We start from the raw sequence: 20,525 nt of genomic DNA, 5'->3' as shown, positions 1-20,525 counted from the left end.
GTGTCCACCACAGAAGAAGCACAGAAGGAGTCAGCTGAGTCCCTCAAAGACATACTAGGGAGAGTCCAGGAGCTTGAGAAAAGCAACAAGTTCTTGGAAGAAAGAGCTGCAGATGCCAAAGGGCGCTCCAGACGCAACAACGTGCGCCTTCTTGGAATTCCCGAGGGAATGGAGGGTTCCAACCCCACCAACTTCATAGAAACCCTCTTGCAGCAAGAACTAGGCACTGCCCACCTCTCACAAGGTTTCGCAGTCGAGCGAGCACACCGGACTCTGCAGAAGAAGCCAGCACCGGGATCCTACCCACGCCCTATTATAGCTAAAATTCGGAACTTCCAAGACAGGGAAATCATCCTGCGCTTATCCCAGGAAGGCAGGGAAATCAAAAGAGGCAATGCCAAGATCGCCATCTACCCTGACTATACGCCTTTAGTAGAAAGGAATCCCTTCGTCCCAATTAAGGCCAGACTGTGCCAGTTAAATATCAAATACATGCTAATGTATCCTTCGAGGCTCAATATAATATACAAAGGCAGAGCAATCTTTATGGAATCTCCGGCGGCAGCCACCATTTGGCTACAGCACAACAACCTGGCGGACGGCGAAGAGAAGACACCGTGACTCGCCCGCCGAGTCTATAGGACAGGATCACCCAACAACAAATGGACGGCGCAACGTAAGCCATGGTTTTCATAACATAAGGCAGGAGGGAGTCGGCCCACCAATCTGACCTAAAACACAACTCAGCGAATGGACTCGCAACATCACGTTGCTGACGCATTACACCCGCTCAAGATGACCAGGAAAGGCCTTGGCAGAGCGGGGGCACCCGAGCGAAGCAGTAAACTTCACGACTGCTGGGTGCAGTTCATCCACTAGGACAAGTTTGGTTTGTTTTTTTGTTCTCAAAGGTCAAAGGGTCCAGAAGTCCTCAACACAATTACTTTACAGAGCCGAGGGGCACCTCACAACGGGCCAGGGGGACAACTCTACAAATATGGCAGCCAACATCAAGATATTGACGTGGAACGTCAGGGGAATGGGGTCCTACATGCGCAGAAACAGAATAAAATCCTTTTTGAGACGGAAGCATGTTTCCATCGCAAAGCTCCAGGAAACATACCTTACTGTGGAGGTCGATTCTCGTATCCCCGACTGGTGGGGTGGTCAAAGCTTTGGAACAACGTACTCCAAATACGCCAGGGGAGTCCACACATGGATAAGCGGCAAGGTGCCTTTCAAACTCTGGTCAAAAGAGGCAGACCCTGAGGGCAGGTACCTCATACTCCGAGGATGTATCAAACAGAAAGAAGTGTGCTTGGTCAACACGTACCTCCCCAATTGTGGAAGTGCAGCGTACCTCAACAAACTTCAATTGAAACTAGCACTCTACAGAGACTGCTTTTTCATATGGGGAGGTGACTTCAACTGCGTCAGTGACCCTGCTCTCGACAGATCCACTCCTCCGACGCAACCAACCAACCTTCCTCCACACTACGGAAAACCATACAAGAACTGGACCTGTCGGAGGTGTGGAGAGACCTGCATGCTGATTGTAGGGAATTCTCATACTACTCATCCCCGCATGAGGTTTACACCTGTATAGACTACCTGCTGATAGACAGAGCGCACCTCCCCCAAATAGAATTAGCCTCCTATCTAGGCAGAACCATATCCGACCACTCCCTGCTCCTTATGGTATGGAAACCGAAAGGCCCCAGACCCCCCATACCGATGTGGCGGATGCCAAGGGACGCCCTAATGGACGGCGCGTTCAAAGAGGAGCTTTGCGACACAATAGTAGAATACATGGATAACAACATAGGAAGTGTGAACAGATGGAGCACTATCTGGGAAGCCCTGAAAGCTGTAGTAAGGGGGGAAGTCATAGCCAGAGCCGGCGGGATCAGAAGGATGCTCAAGGAAGAACTAGAGGGCAGGGAGGAGAAGATCAAACGACTAGAAGCCTCGCTAGATAAATCCACAGAACTTGAAAGAGAAATGGCCACAATAAGGAAAAACTGCCAAGAAGCCTTGGCCAGACTAGCTAAATTTGACCATGCCACAAAAATCACCAGGACCGACTCCGAAGGAGACAAACCAGGCAGGCTACTCTCGTGGCTGTGCAAAAAAGAAAATCCAAAAACACAATTCCTCGAAATCCAAGACCAGACAGACACATACTACACAAACGGGGATAAACGGCGCATTCAAAAGCTTCTACTCACACTTATACAGCCATGATACCATTATTCCCCAAGACGACATCTACGATACACTGGAGGAAATAGGCCTCCCCACACTGGAGGGTACCCAAAGGGAAACACTAAATCAGGAGCTCACAACCGAAGACATACAGGAGGCGATCAAAGCGCTGTCCGCCGGTAAAACCCCTGGGAGTGACGGATTACCCCCGGAATTCTACAAAACGTTCGCTGCTGAGCTAACCCCAATTTTACTCAAAGTGTACATGGAAGCCTTCGAACTTGGGGTGTTACCAGATAGTATGAATGAGACCCTAGTGATCCCCATACGCAAACCCGGGAAATCAACCACCGAGTGCAGCTCGTATAGACCTATAGCCATCCTTAATTATGACGTAAAAATCCTCACTACCATACTCGCCAATATATTATCCAAGGTTATTGGGGCCCTAGTACATGAAGATCAAAATGGGTTTGTCCCGGGCCGTAGCACAACAGCAAATCTGCGCAGACTACAACATATCATAGCACACACAACAGGCTTGCAAGAACCCTATGCAGTGATCTCCCTAGATGCCATTAAAGCGTTTGACTCCATATACTGGGAGTCGCTCGTAGCCACAATGAAACAATTCGGCTTGGGCGGCTTCTTCATCCACTGGGTCGAGATTTTAAACAATACACCAAGGGCGAGGGTAAAAACCGGAGGTATGGTTTCTGCACCATGGGATATACAAAGAGGCACCAGGAAGGGATGTCCCCTCTCCCCAATGTTATACATACTTGGGCTGAAACCGCTGGCAATATTCTTTAGGAAGCAAATATTTGACGCGAGCATAAACATCGGGGGCCAATATCACGTGATCTCAATGTATGCCGATGACGTCCTACTTTACCTAAGAGACCCACAACTCAACATACCCACAATCCTGGAGGTACTAAGAAATTTCGCCAGGGTATCAGGGATAGCATTCAATCCAGAGAAGTCTCGCATATTCCCATTGGCTGGTCTGGCAGGGGTCCACGCTTTGGCACTCCCAGAAGTTGGGATATGTTGGGAACGGCACACATTTAGGTACCTGGGCATCAATATTTGGCATACCCCCGAACAGACACACGGGGGCAATACCCTGGTTGCAATACAGAGGCTCAAAAAACAACAAGGTTCTGGACCAGGCTTCCACTATCAATGATGGGCCAAGTGGCTATTGCAAAAATGATAGTACCACGTTTCCTGTACTTTTTCCAAAACATCCACTATTACATACTGCCATCTTCTTTCGCAACTGAACACACTACTGAAGGACTTGGTGTGGGGGAGCTCCAGACATAAGCTTGCCCTTGGTACATTAACACTTCCATATAATTCAGGCGGAGTTCAACTCCCAGATCTAGAAAGATACTTCCTAGCTTCCCAACTCGCCTTTGAGGCCAGGTGGCTTGCAGATGACTCCACTTCGGAGACCGACCTCTTGAGCCAACCTGATCGCACCGGTGCGACTGAAGGAAATTCTCTGGGTCCGCTGGAAATACATGGCAAAAGTTCCCCTGCTCATCTAGTTGGGGCGCAAAGTATGGGAGAGAGTGCTGAAACTGCAGAAGGTAAAGAACCCATACTCCCCCGAGACACCACTCATTGCCGACATTTGCTCTCATAGAGATGAACTGGCACTGATAAAACTATGGGAAAGGCATGGCATCTACACCTGGGGAGACATGCACGAAGGAAACTCCTTTTGAGAACTCGACTCCCTAGTAACTAAGGACGGACTCCCCAAGGGTCAGCACCTTCGCTACCGGAGAATCAGGGAGGTGGCTAAACACAAATGGAGAGAATGGCCACAGGAACCAGAACCGGACCCGACCCTCACCCTAATGCACAACCTGGGTGACGGCTGGAAACCAACCTCCAGGATATACGCACAGCTTACTGACAGGCCTAACCCCAAGAGCGAAGCACTAAAGAGTTTCTGGGAAACAGACCTGGGAACAAGCATCACCGAACAGGAATGGGAAAGAACCCTGCAGTTTCCCAGAGAAGTGTCAAGGAATGCAAGATTCAGATTAATTCAGCTGAACATGCTTCACAGAACCTACATGACCCCTAGCAGAATCGCGAAATTTAGCAAACCCCCAGCTACACTATGCCCCCGATGAAACCTGGAAGATGGGGGAATGGCGCATATGTTCTGGAACTGCACAAAGATACAACATTTCTGGGTCAAAGTTGAACAAGCGTGCAGGAAAGCGGGTCTGAACCGATACGAATGGACACCTAAGGAATGTCTGCTAGGATCCTACCCCCGGTTTAGCAAGGTTAGACATATCGTCAAACTTATGGACATGGCCTGCATACTAGTTAAAAGGGCAATTGCCATGACATGGAAATCCCCAAAGGGCCCTTGCTACACTAAATGACTTAAGGAACTAGAACACTGGTCCGAAGCGGAAACCAGGCTTTGGGGAGACGGAATAATCAAAACTGAAGAAGGTCCAGTCATGACATATGAAGCCTGGAAATCGTTGCTATGGGACATGTTCCACCCGTCGGATGACAAACCCCCATGAACAATACCAGGCTGGCTGGAAAACTGGACATAAAAACGGAACTAAAACCCAGGATTATCAGATCTACCCCACCCAGTAAACGCAGCTCCTCCAAGAGACAGACTATACACCCACTCCGCTTTGCTGCCAGAGAAGCCCCAGAGGCAACCCCAGACTCTTACGACCTCAGTTGTTTGTTTGTTTAAAGTTTTGTTGTTCATTGGCATCCTTCCCCTTCCTCCTTCCCGTCCCCTTCCCCCTTCATCCCTTCCTATTCCACAATCTCAACAAGCATTTATAATTTGACTCTGTTTGCTGTAAATTTGAAATGCCAATAAAAACATTTTAAAATAAATGGGTTCCTCACATATGGTGTCAGGAGCGGGACGAGACTCAACTGAAACAAGTTCGGGAACCCAACAGTTTGAAAGGTTACAATCCAAAAATTCAAGATCATCTTTCACCAAATTTGGAAAAAAAAACACTTTGACACTGAGGAATACGTCCCTTTTCCCCCAAATTAAGAAGGGAGTTGAATTCCAACCTCTTACCCATCAGGCTATTTTACCTGGCAGACAGAAGGTTTGTTCAGACCCGAATTCGGCCCTGGTCTCTACTAGATAGGTGGCGAGTTTTCCACCAAACAAGACATGACACTTCGACTGTGTTGCCTTCCATCAAAAGGAAAGCCTTTCGCCAATCACGACATGGCGCCCTCCATCAAATGCCAACCATCCATAGAGACAGTTTCCGCCAACCAAAACATGGCAACGGAACGCAGGTTTGATCTGAAGCTGTCAGAGGAGGCGGTGTTTCATTTCACAGACCTACTAAACCGCCACTTGCAAGCAGTGTGTTGTGTTGCAACTTTTCTCCGTTGCAGTAGCGCTCCGTTCCTATCCATTCAGTGAGTTCTCTTGCTTACCCTCCTTTCCTACCTGCGTGCCTTGCCTGATCCTGCTCCTGCCTTCCTTCTTCCTCATTCCTCTGCCTGCCGTAATTCGTGGATAATGTCCTGCGTTGTTCTCAGTCCTTTTCCCTGATCCTTGGATTCTTGGATTGCGCTTCGCCTCTGCCTTTGTGGGGACCTCCTGTTCCCTAAGTGTGCCTGCACTTGGACTACACTCCTGTCTCTGCTACTCTGTAATCCACAACAAGGTTTTTTCCTCGTTTGGGGGATTTTTCGGTAAGCAGACATGTAACATGCCAGTTCGGGAAACAATAGTGCCGGTAAGCTTACCGGCACCCTTGTTTCCGGACTGGCAAGGTCATAACAAGGCCCTATCTCTCAGCTCCAAGAGCTGGTAGCTGCAGTCCAGAATGTATCCCTGGAAGTCCAAACTTTGAAAAATGAGAATCTGGTCTTAAAAGAAGCTCTTCAGTTCCGGGATGCAATTCCTTCTCAGCCACCATCAACACCATCAGTGGATAAATACTATGGGGACCTGAAATGCCTAAAGGAGCTTCTGGATGCCTGTACAGTGCAGTTCTCTTTCCGTCAGGCTTCATTCCAGACTCGGGCTAAAGTGGGATTCATTGTAACCCATCTGTCGGGAGCGCACTAGTCTGAGCTACTGCACTGATAGTCAACAATGTTCCCGTTCTAAACTCATGGGATGCCTTTATTGTAAAGACTGTAGGGGGTATCTGTACTCCTGCCCTCTATATGGCAGAGTAGAAGCAGAGAGCACCCCAGCGAAGGTTCTCTATTTGGTAGCTATGGACGAGCAACCAAGGCTTAAGCTCTCAGGAGGTGATGCAGGCTAGCTCTTAAGGACAGTGTAGTCCCCAAGCACCCACGAAGGAACGTCTATGTTAGTGATAACACAGTTCATTATATAAATGAAATTCAAGGTTATATACACAATTACAATAACACACTTTGTGCTCAGGTTAATCTAAAATGGCAAATATCTACAGTTTCTATGTGGTACCACAATTATACTTTGATTCTTTTAAAATGCATTAACTGTACTCAGTTCAAATGTCATACAATTGGTTAATAAAGTGAACCAACAATTGACATAGGGGGAAAGCAGGTTGGTTGAAACAATAAGCAGAATCCTGGCACCATTACCTAGACACAGTCTATATATTGTTCTGTGTGAGGATCCCCCACCTGGGCAACCTGTAAATAGAGATATAATACAATCCCAGTCCATATCTTGTTCAATATGAGTCTTATTTCCTTCTAAATAGTTCTACCACCCCAATGTACCTGGAATAGTAGATTTCGATGCTGGGTCGTCAACGGATCCTTCTTGAGCAGCTCCCTTTAAGGCAGGAGCCACGGGTCATCGAGCTCCATCGAAGAAGTGGTGAACAAAGGCGTCGAGGCAGCAGCGTTGGTCCTGGCGGTGCTCGTCGACGATCGGTCGTGGAAGTCCTGCGAAGATGAGGCGTGCGGTGCACCTCGACGACGAGAGTTTGGTGCCGCAAAGAGTCTAGGAAGTACTTTGGCCCAGCAAGGGTGTCGAGTCGTCCGGCATCTCTGCGGTCTTTGGGTGGCGGGAAACCCACCAGTGGATGCTCCTCGGCAGGTCGGCGGCCTTGACTTTCTCCAGCGGGACAAAGTGGGCGGTGGTGCTGGCAAGAGTGTCCTTGGATTCAAAGTGTCTTAATCAATGGAGAGTTGCTGCTCCGCTCGGCGGCTCGGCATCAATCGGTTCCCGTTTCTGGGCAACACACTTTTGACGGGCCTCCAGCGGTTATAGCAAACCTGCTAACCCTGGTCGGCAACAGTGGACGACTGTCTGGTGCTTCTATTCATTCTCCTCGGCAGTCCCAGTCTCCGGTTAACAGTCTTTCGGAGGCTGGCTTTCATGGCGCTTCGGCGAAGGTTAGCGGTGCATGATAGTCCCTCGTAGCTCGGGAAGAGGTCTCCCAGCCAGATCCTCTCTCAGATCAGTCTCGACGTCACAACGGCTTTCAGATTGTGGTGAAGGTAACAGCAGTCAACCTTCTTCAGGCTTGGTGGTTGAGATCAAGCATCAAGTTTCAACTTCAGCTTCTGAACAAATTCTAGCAGTGAGAGGCCCCCAGATATATTGTTCTGTCTCATTCATTCTGCTGGGTCACACTCAGGCAACCAATCACTCATAGGCCCATTCATGCAGTCAGGCAGCCAATCAGGCTCACAGTGCATTCACTTACAACAAGGAATGTGTATTGGGACAAGTACCCAGCCAGTCAGCACTCCACACTGCATGCATACAATTTCCGGGCAGGGCTGTCTCATTCAGTGTATTACAACCAGAAACCAGGCCCCCATAACAAGAAGTGCATATTGGTCACACACTCCATTCACCTAGCTCCCACCCACAGGGTGTACCCACAACATACAGTCACTGGGAAGGCTCCAGCCAGTCTGGCCTGGACTTCCCCACAACACCATATGTGGAACTTCCACCCAACAGCCAGTCAGGGCGAAGGGACAGAGACAGGGATTCCCAGGACTTTCGGAAAACAAGGTAACAGGCAATAGACTAAAAAACATACACTAGGGTTACAGGGTTGTACCCCCACCCATGGTTGCCATAAGGGTATCCCAAGGGTCTGTACACCAAACCAAAAAGAGGAAGAGCTGCACTACCAGGAGTCCCACGTGGACTCCTGGAAGAAAACAATACAGAACACACATGATAAAGGACTACAGAACAAGGAGAGGGAGGCCTTGTCCCTCCAATGCATTTGCAGCATCACAACCACCTCTGTTTTTATATTCTTTGTCGCGTTCACTGGGTAATCTGCCAGTCCCTGGGGTCTTGCCTATCGGCAGCCCTCTAATGGTAATTTCCAGCTCCTCTTTGGTGATGGGGGCTTCTAAATGGCTTGCTGTCTCTGCGTCTAAATGTGGGACGTCTATCTGTTCCAATGCTTCATCTATGTCCTCGGCTTGTGATGCCAATGTCTCCATGTATAGTTCCTGATAACACTCCTGAAAGCGCTGTTTATGCTATCCTGCGTCCCATGGACCTCTCCGTTCCTACTGGTGATCTCGCTTATCATTTCCCTTTTATCTTTGTTTTTACAACCAGGCCAACAGACGTCCTGGCTTATCTCCTTTGGCATGTTGCCTTTCTACATATTTCCTGTAGCTCAGCATGCCTAGTCTATACCAGTGCACTAAACACTCCTAATGCAGGTGAGTGACCTCGCGGGCCCGGTCCTTGGTCGTGTCTCCCGCATTCTCTAAGACTTCCAATTCAGTTTTGGCCCTATGCAAATCCCTTTCAATTACTGCCTGCATTCCCTTCGCTTTCGCTATCGCCATTCCTCTTATCACCACTTTAAAGGCCTCCCACAATGTACCCGCCGACTTACCACTACCTGTGTTGTTTATAAAGTACTCTTTCACCCCCTCCCTCAGAAGTTCTCTGAACATTTGATCTCGCAGAGCTTCACTTCTAAGCCTTCAAGTCGGTATACGTGCCCTCGGGGGGAGCCCTGCCATGTGACCACCAAAGGGGTGTGGTCTGATAATAACGAGCTTTGTTTTCAGCAGTCTTAAACTCCCCCAATGTCTCGTCCCCTGTGATTACATAGTCTAGCCTGGTGCCTAAATCTTGGGGGTGGCCGTATAATGGGTATAACCTCGGGTTTACGGGTGTAGTGTCCTCCATATTTCATCCAAGTCGAATGCTCGTAACAAGGTATTTAAGGCCTTGGCTGCAGGACTTGGGTGTTTCTGCTTATTGTCTGATCTATCAAGTTCTGGGTGCAGTGTACAATTGAAATCTCCTCCCAATACCACTGCATCAGCTCTATACAAGCCTATATGGGGGTATAACTGACGGAAATAGGCTGCTGTATCGTGATTTGGTGCGTAAGTGTTAATAATGCACATACCTATCCCTTCTATCAGTCTCTGCACTATAATCAACCTCCACCCATCATCCGCAAAGGTCTTGAGGACTTTAACTGGTACCATCAGTGCAATCCATATTAGGACCCCTCTAGCATATGCAGAATATGATGATCCCACCGTTGTCCCCCTCCATTTTCGGCCGAGGACAGCCAATTTCTCTGCTGTGAGATGCGTCTCCTGCAGAAGCGCTATATCAATTTTCTGACGCCGTAAATAAGTCACTACCCTCTGCCGCTTAATGTAACTGTTTAGGCCCCTAACATGCCATCAGGCTATTTTAAGTTCCCCCATCATAGACTGGGATTCCCCGTCCAAAAGTCAATGTTCCTACATATCGCAGCCATCCATCGTACATATTATACATTTCAAGTGTGGATCCATAGGCTAACCCCCAACTCCCCTCTCCCTCCCCACCCCAAAATTGCCCAGCTCAATACCTTGTGCTCAGGCGTCCCTGCTTCTCACCCCCACACCCGTTGCTTGTGCTGGTGTTGGGGTGCAGCAGGTGGATACGTAACCGCTAGTATCCATGAACAAGTCCTCTCTTTGGTGAAGAACATTTCCCCGCAGTGCGTTCCCAAATGGGAACTAATTTGCTGCTCCTGTTTGCAAAATTAGTGGTGCCTGAAAATTGTAAAAACTAGAAGGTCACTCCTCGCCGCAGGCTGACTGCTGGGTCCGGCAACTTCCACGCCAGATCTCTGTAGGTTGCTACCGTGTATCTCGTTCCTCCGGCATTCGGCCACCCCTGCCTGTTGACATGTTTTCTGCATGCATCCATTTGTGGGAGTCCTCCGGGGTATCAAAGAAGATGGCCTTTCCTTTGCTTATTACTTTCAGCCATGCCGGGTACAACAGCATTTACTTGAGGTTCGCCTCCCGCAGCCTCCTCTTTACCGATGCAAACTGCATCCTCCCGTTTTTGCACCTGCAGGGTGTAGTCAGGGTATGCCGTAGTAGTGGCTGATGCGCGCTTTATTGTGCCACCCTTACGAAAGTGTTCGAGAATCCTTTCTCTATCTTTGTAGTTGAGAATACGTGCTATGATGGGTCTTGGCAGAGCTCCCGTGGTGGTTTCTTCAACAGGGATCTATGCACCCTTTCCACAGTGAAGCCCTGGGTGAGGGTACCTGGGCCGACTTCTTGTAACAGCATAGTCTCGATGAAGTTGGTGGGGTCCGTGCCCTCCTCTCCTTCGGGGAGTCCAATAATTCTGAGATTGTTACATCTGGCTCTACCCTCTGCATCTTCCACTCTGCCTTCCAGGTTCCTCACTTGCTGCTGCAGTGTTGACACGTCTCGCAAGGTTTCCTTCAGGCTAGCAGAGTGCGCCGCGACTTCCTTTCCTAGGTTACTAGTATGTTCCGCCAGTGATCGTACATACTGCTTCAGGAGGCTGGCATCCAGGCTGATGGCATCCATTTTGGACTCCAGTTCTACTTTCAGGGCTGCAATGGCGTCCATAGCCTGCTGGTCTCCCCTTTTGGGACTGTTCTCCTTGTGCAGCTGGGGAGGCTGGCGTGGCATTTTCTGTCACACTTGTAGATTTAGTGAAATTGTCTAACGTAGGTTGCTTCGACTTGTTCTTCTGCGCCTTGGACGCCATGCTTATTTTTCCCAGTGCTGGTTCCTGTCACAATTTATTTATTCCGCCTTTGTTCTCTATTCATATTGTTAGGTGGAGGCAGCCGCAAACAACACGTGCTGTAATGTTATCGTCCCTGATGTATACCACGTAATATGCCCCTGGTCGGTGTGCTCTGCCCAGATTCGCAGCTGGAGTGGTAGTTCCCTGCTCCAAGGTGGGTTGTCACCTAGTTGCGTGTCACCACCTGTGCGGTATCCATTGTGTTTGATCTTGCCCCGCCTGTGGCTCTTGTGCCCTGTTGCCCTCCTCTTGGCATACTGGCCAATCCCCTTTACTGCGCACTCCTACTGTCCCGTTATAATATCCTGCGCACCACCGCTCCATTGCTGGCACTATGCTACATGCTCATGTTCCCAGCGGCCTTGATTTGCGGTCCAGCGTTTGCCTTTGCTGGTCCTCGCCTCAGGTTCTTGTCTGTGGTGATGTAGATTGCAGCGCCTCCAGCAGCTTATCATACGATGACCCTTTGGTACTCTTGCTGACAGGGGTATTGTGACGGCCCTGGCCCCCAACCCATCTACCGCAGTTGGGGTCCTCTCTCTATAAACAATTTCAATGTGCCTGGTCTGCAGCAGGAAGGGGGCGGCACCAGGCACCACCCTCTGCACTATGTACACCTTAATATACTCACACAACGCACCCAGTCCACTGTTTTTCGCAGTGCTAAACTGCGGGCAGCCTGTCTCCCAATCCACAGCCTCCCTCTCATACGATACTTTCTTATAAGTTCCGCCTGGGCGCCCTTTGCAGTCCCACTGCGTGTATCACTCCAACTTGTGTTTTCACTGACCCTGCTCCCGGATCGTTCCAGTCTAGAGTGGACAGCAATGGGCCTTTATACCCATCAGCAGATGAAGGTCGCTTTGTTGCAGTTCTAATTCGTGGCAGCAGGGGGCCCGCTTAAGGCTATGTGTACCGATGGCCTCCTAGGTGGCCCTCCTTGTGCACTTTCTGCTTCAGTGGATAAATGTACGGTCACGTGCAGTCCTTAACCCGCAGGCCGGGGCCTGCTTCACTCTTGTGCATCGGTGGTGCCCTCCATGGTCCTTCACGCACCCTATGTGCATTAGCGGCCGAGTGCCTGGTTGATCACTCCTAGCTTTGCAGGCTTGGACCCGCTTCTGTTCATACGTAACACTTGTATAGTCCCTAATCACAGGCCGGGGCTTGCTTTCAAATTCATGAGCTAATGGTTCCCCCTGTGGTCCGCCACTCGTCTGTTCGCATAAACGGGTAGGCTTTTCCGTGAACGTAGTTCACTTCCAGCGCACCGGGCTTGCGTCCATGTATGCATATCAATGGGTCCCTCCTCGGAACTGCCTCTATATTGCTCAGGATATAAGTCCGGTGGTGGGGGCCAGGGGTTTGATATACTGCGTATTTCTTCCCGCTTATTTGGTCCTGCCCATCTGCTACATTGTTCTGCCAGACGGCTCTTCCTCCAGGCTAACACCAACTCTCCCTCACTGCTCTGTGTTCTGCTCTCATGGCGCTCCTCCGGCCATCTCATCACCCACTCCAGTCTTCTTGTCTGCCCTTGATATCGCGTCACTCTGCTTTTGTAGAGCCTGCGCCGTCCTCTGCTATCCACTCAACTCTGAGCCACTCACATCGTGGTAGACTCACGGCGGGACTAACTGGGCTCCTCATATAATAAATTGCTGCTCCCCCATTGTCATCATGGCTCGTTCTCCTCGTACGCCGGCCCCAGCCGAGCATCCGCCATCTTGTGATCGTGGCTGCGGACCAGGCTGCCAGTACGGCAAGCTAATGCTCGGCTCTCGGCAACCTCTTATTTTCACTCCCAGCTGTGCCAGCCCATTTCAGACGGCCAATATTGTGTTGGCTAGGAGCTTCCCTCGATAATGCCAATATTACAGGCCAGGATCTTTCAGGATCAGCAGGAGCCGTCAGAGAAGTGCTCTTACAGCATAGTTGCTAGCCACGTCCCCCAAGCTCTTCCCTAGACTTAGCTTCAAAATCTATTTCTCTCTCTTGATAAGTACTCTGGAGAGCCTCTAAGCTCATCCTAGTCAATTTACCATTTGCAATAGTTTCCATTGTTTGTAGTGTAGTCATCAGTATAGTCTAATAGAACTCTAAATCAATAGAGAAGTGTAGATATTTTGTAGTAGCTAGGTTAAACACTGAGGGCCTCGTTATAAGTACTGCGGAATGGGTTAACGATGCTGCTAATGGAGGCAGACCCGTTAACACCATTCGCGGGACCCGATGTGGAGGTCTGGTCTAACCCGACGTCCATAGCGGGTCCCGCGAGGGGACCAGGGAGCTAACAACGGGCCGGTCGTAATCGGCCCGTTGTTAGCTCCCGCACCCATTCCCATTGAGCCCTATAGGGGCTCAAATGGGAATGGGGAAGGTCCGGGCCCGAACTCGGAATGGCCCGGTAATTCCCCATTCAGGGAACCCACACCCGGTTTTGGAGGCAGACATGGCGCCAACATCGCCATGGCTACCTCCAAAGTCGTAATGAGGCCCTGAGTCTTAAAACCAGTGATCCCATCGCTGTACCACCAGTGTAAAAACTGGAGGGGGTATCTGTAGTTCTGCCCCCTATATGGTAGGGTAAAGGCACAGAACAATCCAAGCAGGGCTCTCAATTTGGTAACGCTAGACGAGCAGCCAGCTTAAACTTTTAGGGGAGAACACAGCTTTTTTATATAAAATAAGGTTGCAATCTCTACCAACAGTATACACATATAAATAATAACACTTTTTACATGGAACGACTTATTCAAAGAATGGTAAATGGTAAATATATACACTATATGTGGTACCACACACTATTTAAATTCAGTAAGAACTGCACTAACTGCAGACAGTTTTAAATGGCAGGTGAATTCTTAAATAAGGTGTAACGAGCATAGAATAGGAAAGAAAGGTAGGTTAGTTATGAATAGTGGCAGAATGATATCTTTAGACTAGACAAGTAATTCTGAGTGAGGATCCCCCCACCTGGGCAACCTGTAATGGAAAAGTTAGGGAGTAACTTATGTTGTCTTTTACAGCCCAGTCCAATATTGTTCAATAACGTTTGTGCTTTCTTTTAAAAGGTTCTACAATCCCAAAGTACCTGATAGGCCACAGGAGAACAGGATCCACGATGAATCAGGGACCTCTGGACGACTCCTGAGGCTAGAAGATGCTCTTCCTCGTCACAGTGCCTTTGGTGCCTTGGCAGGCAAAGTGGCAGAGTTTCTTGGCTTTGCTCGACGATTCCCCCCGAGGATGGACCCCCTTTGGAAGAAGGAGCCACTAGGATGCTGAGTACAAGAATAAAAAGGAACCAAAGTCTTTCAGAATGGCAGAAGTTTGGCTCTTCATGGGGCTCTCCTTTGGTCAGCGAGTTCTGAGACTGTAGAAGTCCTGTGAAGATAAACTTGCTGTGGTCTCCTTAAAGGCTTGGTGGATGAAGACTTCTGGCAGCGACGGGTGCAGAGGTCACTTTTGGTGTTGGGTTTTTCTGAATATCGGGGTTTTTTGACTTTCGGTTCTTCGGTGCTGCAGCCGCAACACAAACCTCTGGACGGCTTCTGATGACCTGAACTCCACCACTGGAGTGGACCTTGGACCCTCACCTAGTCTGGACCCTCGGGACGGCTTCAGTAGCTTCTGGTGGCGGGAAACCCACCAGCAGACCTTCCATGGCACTCCATGACTCTGGGCTCTCTCTGGCGGGAAAAAGTGGTCAGTGGTGACTGCAAGGATGTCCTTTCAAATGTTTGTAGGTGGTTTGGTACTTTCGCAGGTCTGGGTTTCCAGAAGTACTATGGCCGGGTACACCCTCTTCTGGGTGGTAGACAGCAACGACTTCCTGCGGTCACGAAACGCACCTCCAGACCCTGGGTGACACCAATGGACTTCTCTGGCTCCAGATGTCTGGCACTGCTCTTCTGAACTTCGAAGACCCTTTCTCAAGGATGGCAGGCACGCAGGACTGGTTTCCAGGATACATCGATGAAGAGTAGCAGTTTTTCACAATGGTTCAGTCAGCCAATCACATAGTAGGGTATTCATGCTGGCAGGCAGCCAATCAGGCTCACAGGCATTTATGCCATTCACTCCACCCAGACACTCTTAACAGAAGACGTGGATTGGGGCAAGTACCCAGCTTTTCAGCACACTACACTGCATTCATGTCAGTTTCAGGCAGGGCTGCCTCATTCCTTGTGTCACACATACAGAAACCAGATACCCATAACAGAGAATGTGAGTTTGCTTCAGACTTCATTCACAGAGGTCCCACCCCTAGGGTGTACCCACAACTCACAAGACCTGGGAAGGCTACAGTCAGTCTGACAGGAGGCAGCCCCAGAGCCATATATGATATTTCCACCCAACAGCCAGTCAGGGGGAAAGGGAACAACAGAGACATATACAGTGTTTCCACCCACCAGCCATACAGGAGGAAGGGACAGAGTCAAGGCTTCACATGACTTTGGGAAACAGGGTACAGGGCAATAGAAACCAAGAGCCCACATGTGCCCTCTTGCCTTCTGTCAGGAATCCACTGATTCCTATGGCAGGGCCTGTATATCCCAAAATGGAGGATACTCAGAGCCACTGTCAAGTCAGCCTGTAGCTGCCACCAGCCCATACCCTTCTCTGTGGACCACACACAAGTGCCCAACAACACCCATAAAGGGTACAAGGATGTACCCCCAACCATGGGTGCCATAAGGGTATCCCATGTCATGTTCACCAAAAGATAAGAATGAAGAGCTGCACTGCCAGAGATCCAGGCGGGACCCCAGTGGCAGAACACATAGAGAAAACACACACAGAGAAGTGATAGGACAAGGACAGGAGGCCCTGTCCCTCCATAAGGCGTTTGCAGCAGCACAATAATGCACCCCAAAAACTAATTATGTTCATGACATTTCCTACTGGCACACAAAGTAAAACTTTAAAAAAAAAAAAAAATAAATATAAATATTTATTACAGGGCCTGCGGTAGCGGCCCTGTGGTTATGTTTAAGTTGCTCAACCCATAGGAAGAGCACTTTTTGGGTGCCTTATAACTTTACTCCCCTTGACCGAATCGTTTCCAAACTTTGCAAAAACAGTATATGGTCCCGTCTGAATCTTTCTGGGAAGTTTGGTGAGGTTTTGTCAAGGGGGAGCAAGGTTGTAGGAGGGTCCCAAAATTTCAAAAAAAATGTTTTTCCTTGCGTCTACAGCCCAAACCGCTGAACGGATTTTCACCAAATTTGTGGCAGCAGTGGTGGCTTGGTCATGATAGCGTGCTTTTGTAAATTTGGTGTAAATCGATCCAGTATTTTCTTTTTTAAATGGTCCAAAATAGGTTAAAAAAAATTACTGATATCTGGGTTCGGTCCGCAGACTCACTTCCCTGTTCGCTCCATGGATGGGCCTCCGATTGGCCCAGGGGCCGAGGAGATGTCTGCAGACATCAGGTGCACCCGCTGATTGGATGGTGAAAAGCGTGAGGTCCGTCAGATTTTCTGAAACGCCTGCCATGTTGGATCTGCGGACAGCTGCACTGACCTTGCATAGCGCAGCGGGGGGAAAGTCTGGAAAACACATTTTGGGTCATTTGGTGTTGGAAAGAGTGGCTGGCAAGTGTGGGGAGTGGTAAAAAGGTGATATGGGGCTCTTTGTTTAGGTGGAAGGAGAGCGTATGGGTGGTGCAGTAGTCCACGGACACCGCGGTAGTCCATGGGCAGAGTCTTGGCCAGACAGCTTGAGACACACATTTGGGGTCATTTGGTGACTGAAAAGGGTTTGGGCGGACAGCTTGTGTTTTTGGTGACTGAAAGAGGGCTTGGCAGACAGGTTGAGACACATAGGGGATCATTTGATGACTGAAAGAGGGCTTGGCCGAACAGCGTGGATTTTTTGGTGACTGAAAGTGGGCTTGGGTGGACAGCTTGAGACACACATTTGGGTTATTTTGTGAGTGCAAGAGGGCTTGGTCAGGGTAGGGGAGTGGAATCTAGATTATATGGGGATATTCTGATAGGTTAAAAATAGGGATGGCCGTCCATTTTGATGTCTGCAGATGTCATTATGAATTGGGAGGTTTAGGGCAAGCTGTGGTGTGGTGGTTGTGGCCAGTGGCCAGATTCTTGGGTGCATGGCCGTATTGTGCTCAGGTGGTTGTGGCCAGTGGCTAGATTCTTGGGTGCATGGCCGATCTAGCCACTGGCCACAACCACCACAGCATAATACTGCCATGCTGCATGCACCCAAGAATCTGGCCGCTGGCCACAACCATTATAATAATATGTCTACAGAAATTGAATCCGGCCATTGGATACAACCATCATAATAATATGTGTATAGTAATTATAGATAGTGTGTGGGCAGTATTTGTAACATGGTGACACAATACAATTGAAGTGCAGGATTGCTGTACCGTTGGGGGTACAGGTTGAGTTTCTTGTACATGGCAATGAAGGAGAAATCTTTGCTTCTTTTTCTGTGAAAAAAACAGTGCAATATGTAAGGTAGGATAGTCTACACTGTCTCATTGCAAACAATATCACATATTCATGTACTTTTTAGAACCTTATAATCAGTACATTCTAAGAACTATGTTTGAAACAACATAACTGTGTGTTGCGCACAGTTGCTGTTTCTGTTTGCATAATCATTGGGTCATTGGGAAAAAAAATCCATACAGGATTAAAAAACCCTACTACATTTATTTGACGTTAAGTGTCACAGTATTTTTGTTTGACGTGTACAGTACTTAAGGGAATCTTTAAGGAATCTTTAAGGTGCACAAATAAGTGTATTTGTTGTAACAAGCAGTGTCGTAGTAGGAGGAATTGTAATGGTGTATTTGAAATGAAGTGTAATGAAGGGTATTTTTGAAGTAGTTAGATACCTGTTGGTGTATTCTAACTGTTTTGCTTTTCAAAAGTGCTGTTGTACTCTTTTTCTTAAAGGTATTTTTGAAGTACTTAGATATCTGTTGGCGTATTGAAACTGTTTTGCATTTCAAAAGCAGTATTGCAGTACTATAGATGCAGTTAGATACCAGTTGGCGTATTCTGTTGATAGTTTTATAGTTCTGAAGGATATTTTCTGAAGCAGTTGGTGTATTCTAACTATTTTGCTATTCAAAAGTAACATTGCAGTATTATGAATGCAGTTAGATCCCAGTTGGCATATTCTAACTGTTGATAGTTTTATAGTTCTGAAGGGATTTTTTTAAGCAGTTCGATACCTGTTGATGTCTTCTAACAATTCTGCTATTCAAAAATAGCATTGCAGTAGTATGGATGCAGTTAGTTACCAGTTGGCGTATTCTAACTGTTGACAGTTCTACAGGTCAGCGACTAAACTTTGTAGACTCTCATAATCATTACATTCTAAGTACTATGTTTGAAACAACATTACTTTGTGTTCTGCACAGTTGTTTCTGTTTGCATAATCATTGGGTCACTGGGAAATAAAATCTATACAGCATTAAAAAACTACTACATTTATGTGAGTTTACCTTTCACAGTATGTTTGTTTGAAGTGTGCAGTACTTAAGGGAATGCTTAAAGTGCACTAACTGTTGATAGTTTGGCAGGTCAGGAACTACATTTAGGTTTAAGGAATATTAAGTAGGCATTTGTTAGATATGCTGGTAATCTCTGTTTTGGAGTAATGGAAGTGTTGTTGCATTCAAACCAACCACATCTATTTTTAATGTATGCAGTATAGTGACCTGCAGTGGTTGTGGCAGCAGTGTGGTAGATTATGCCTACTGCTGTGAAGGTTTTCTTGCCAAGAGATACTTCCTGTGTGTGAAGCTAGTAAACTTGCAGTTGTTTTTGGTACCATCTGTGTTGTATCTTAAAAACATTAGTATCAGAAATTCGCTCTGCGAGTTTATGTGCAAGGTGGAACGATTGTCTGAATTGCAAAAAGTGCATAATATGGCACGATTTGCATTTTGCACCAGCTGATGAAATGGAATGGATTCAAAATTTAGTATAGATACATACACAAATCGTTCATTAGGGATGTGCTCTTGTGCAACATGGTTGCAGAGACTGCATGTATGTTTCCACATGTATGAAATCTGGAAGATTTCATTTATAAGTATGTTTTTGGTTTCCAGTACTTGCAGTAAGTACATTAGAGATTCTTGTGGATCTTCCTGTGTGTTTATGGTGAATTTTACCATTTCTGCACAGTAGTCCAATTCTTGCCTTATTCGTGAGACACTGTGTCAGGATTATTTGTGGCATTTCTATTAAGGACGAGCATTTGCAGACACAACTGGTCTGAGCCGTTCAAGTAAATGTTTTGAACAATTGGTGGCAATTGGAACAGAAGATTGATTGCTACATTTCCATAGCAATTTACACCAGTTGTGTTGGAACATTGAAATCGCCCAGTGAGTTCTGTCTCTGTGTCATTTACTGGACCTCCACTTGTTTTTTAAAAGAAATGTATATGATTTAATTATCTATTTATTTATTTATTTATTTATTTATTTATTTATTTATTTATTTATATAGCACGCAAAGCCCAGAGGTATCTGGGCGCTTAAACTTAAGAGATTGGTTTCAGTGCTTCAGGTTACAGAATAGGAAGCATAAGAAGTGCATTACAATACGCAAAGTGCAAAAGAGAAGTACATGGTGATCACACCCATTGAGCCTGACTCCATGTTTCGAGGCGGCAGCAACATACAGATGCAAAGTCAAATCAGAGGGCAAATACATGGTGCCTACCCCATGTTGCAGGGTGGCAGCAACCCACAGATGCGAGAGTCCAGCAATAGGCAAATACATGGGGTCTACCCCATGTTGCATGGCGGCAGCAGCACACAGATGCCTAATTCAAATCAGTGGGCATATACATGGAGCCTATGCCATGTTGCAGGGCAGAAGTAGCACACATATGCGAAAGTCAAACAATAGGCAAATACATGGTGCCTATCCCATGTTGCAAGGCGGCAGCAACACACAAATGCGAAAGTCAAATCAGCGGGCAAATACATGGAGCCTGACCCTATATTGCAGGGCGGCAGCAGCACACAGATGCAAAAGTCAAATCAGTGGTCAAATTTATGGAGCCTACTGTCACGATCACCTGAGTCTCTGCAGGAGCGATGGAGTTTGTCGACCTCTGCCCTGCCCTCTCCTCACCCGGAATACTGGGAGTTCTACCTGTAAGGAGAATGACGGGTTAGTGAGTGGTGCGACCCTAACCCAGGGACCCCCCCCACCCCCCGTGTGCTGAAATATAGTGTCTGGGGGCTCACCTCTTA

Source organism: Ambystoma mexicanum, chromosome 8 (genome assembly GCF_040938575.1).
Source record: "Ambystoma mexicanum isolate Mex_15411 chromosome 8, UKY_AmexF1_1, whole genome shotgun sequence".
Lineage (NCBI taxonomy): Eukaryota > Metazoa > Chordata > Amphibia > Caudata > Ambystomatidae > Ambystoma > Ambystoma mexicanum.
This window is presented reverse-complemented; position numbering follows the sequence as displayed.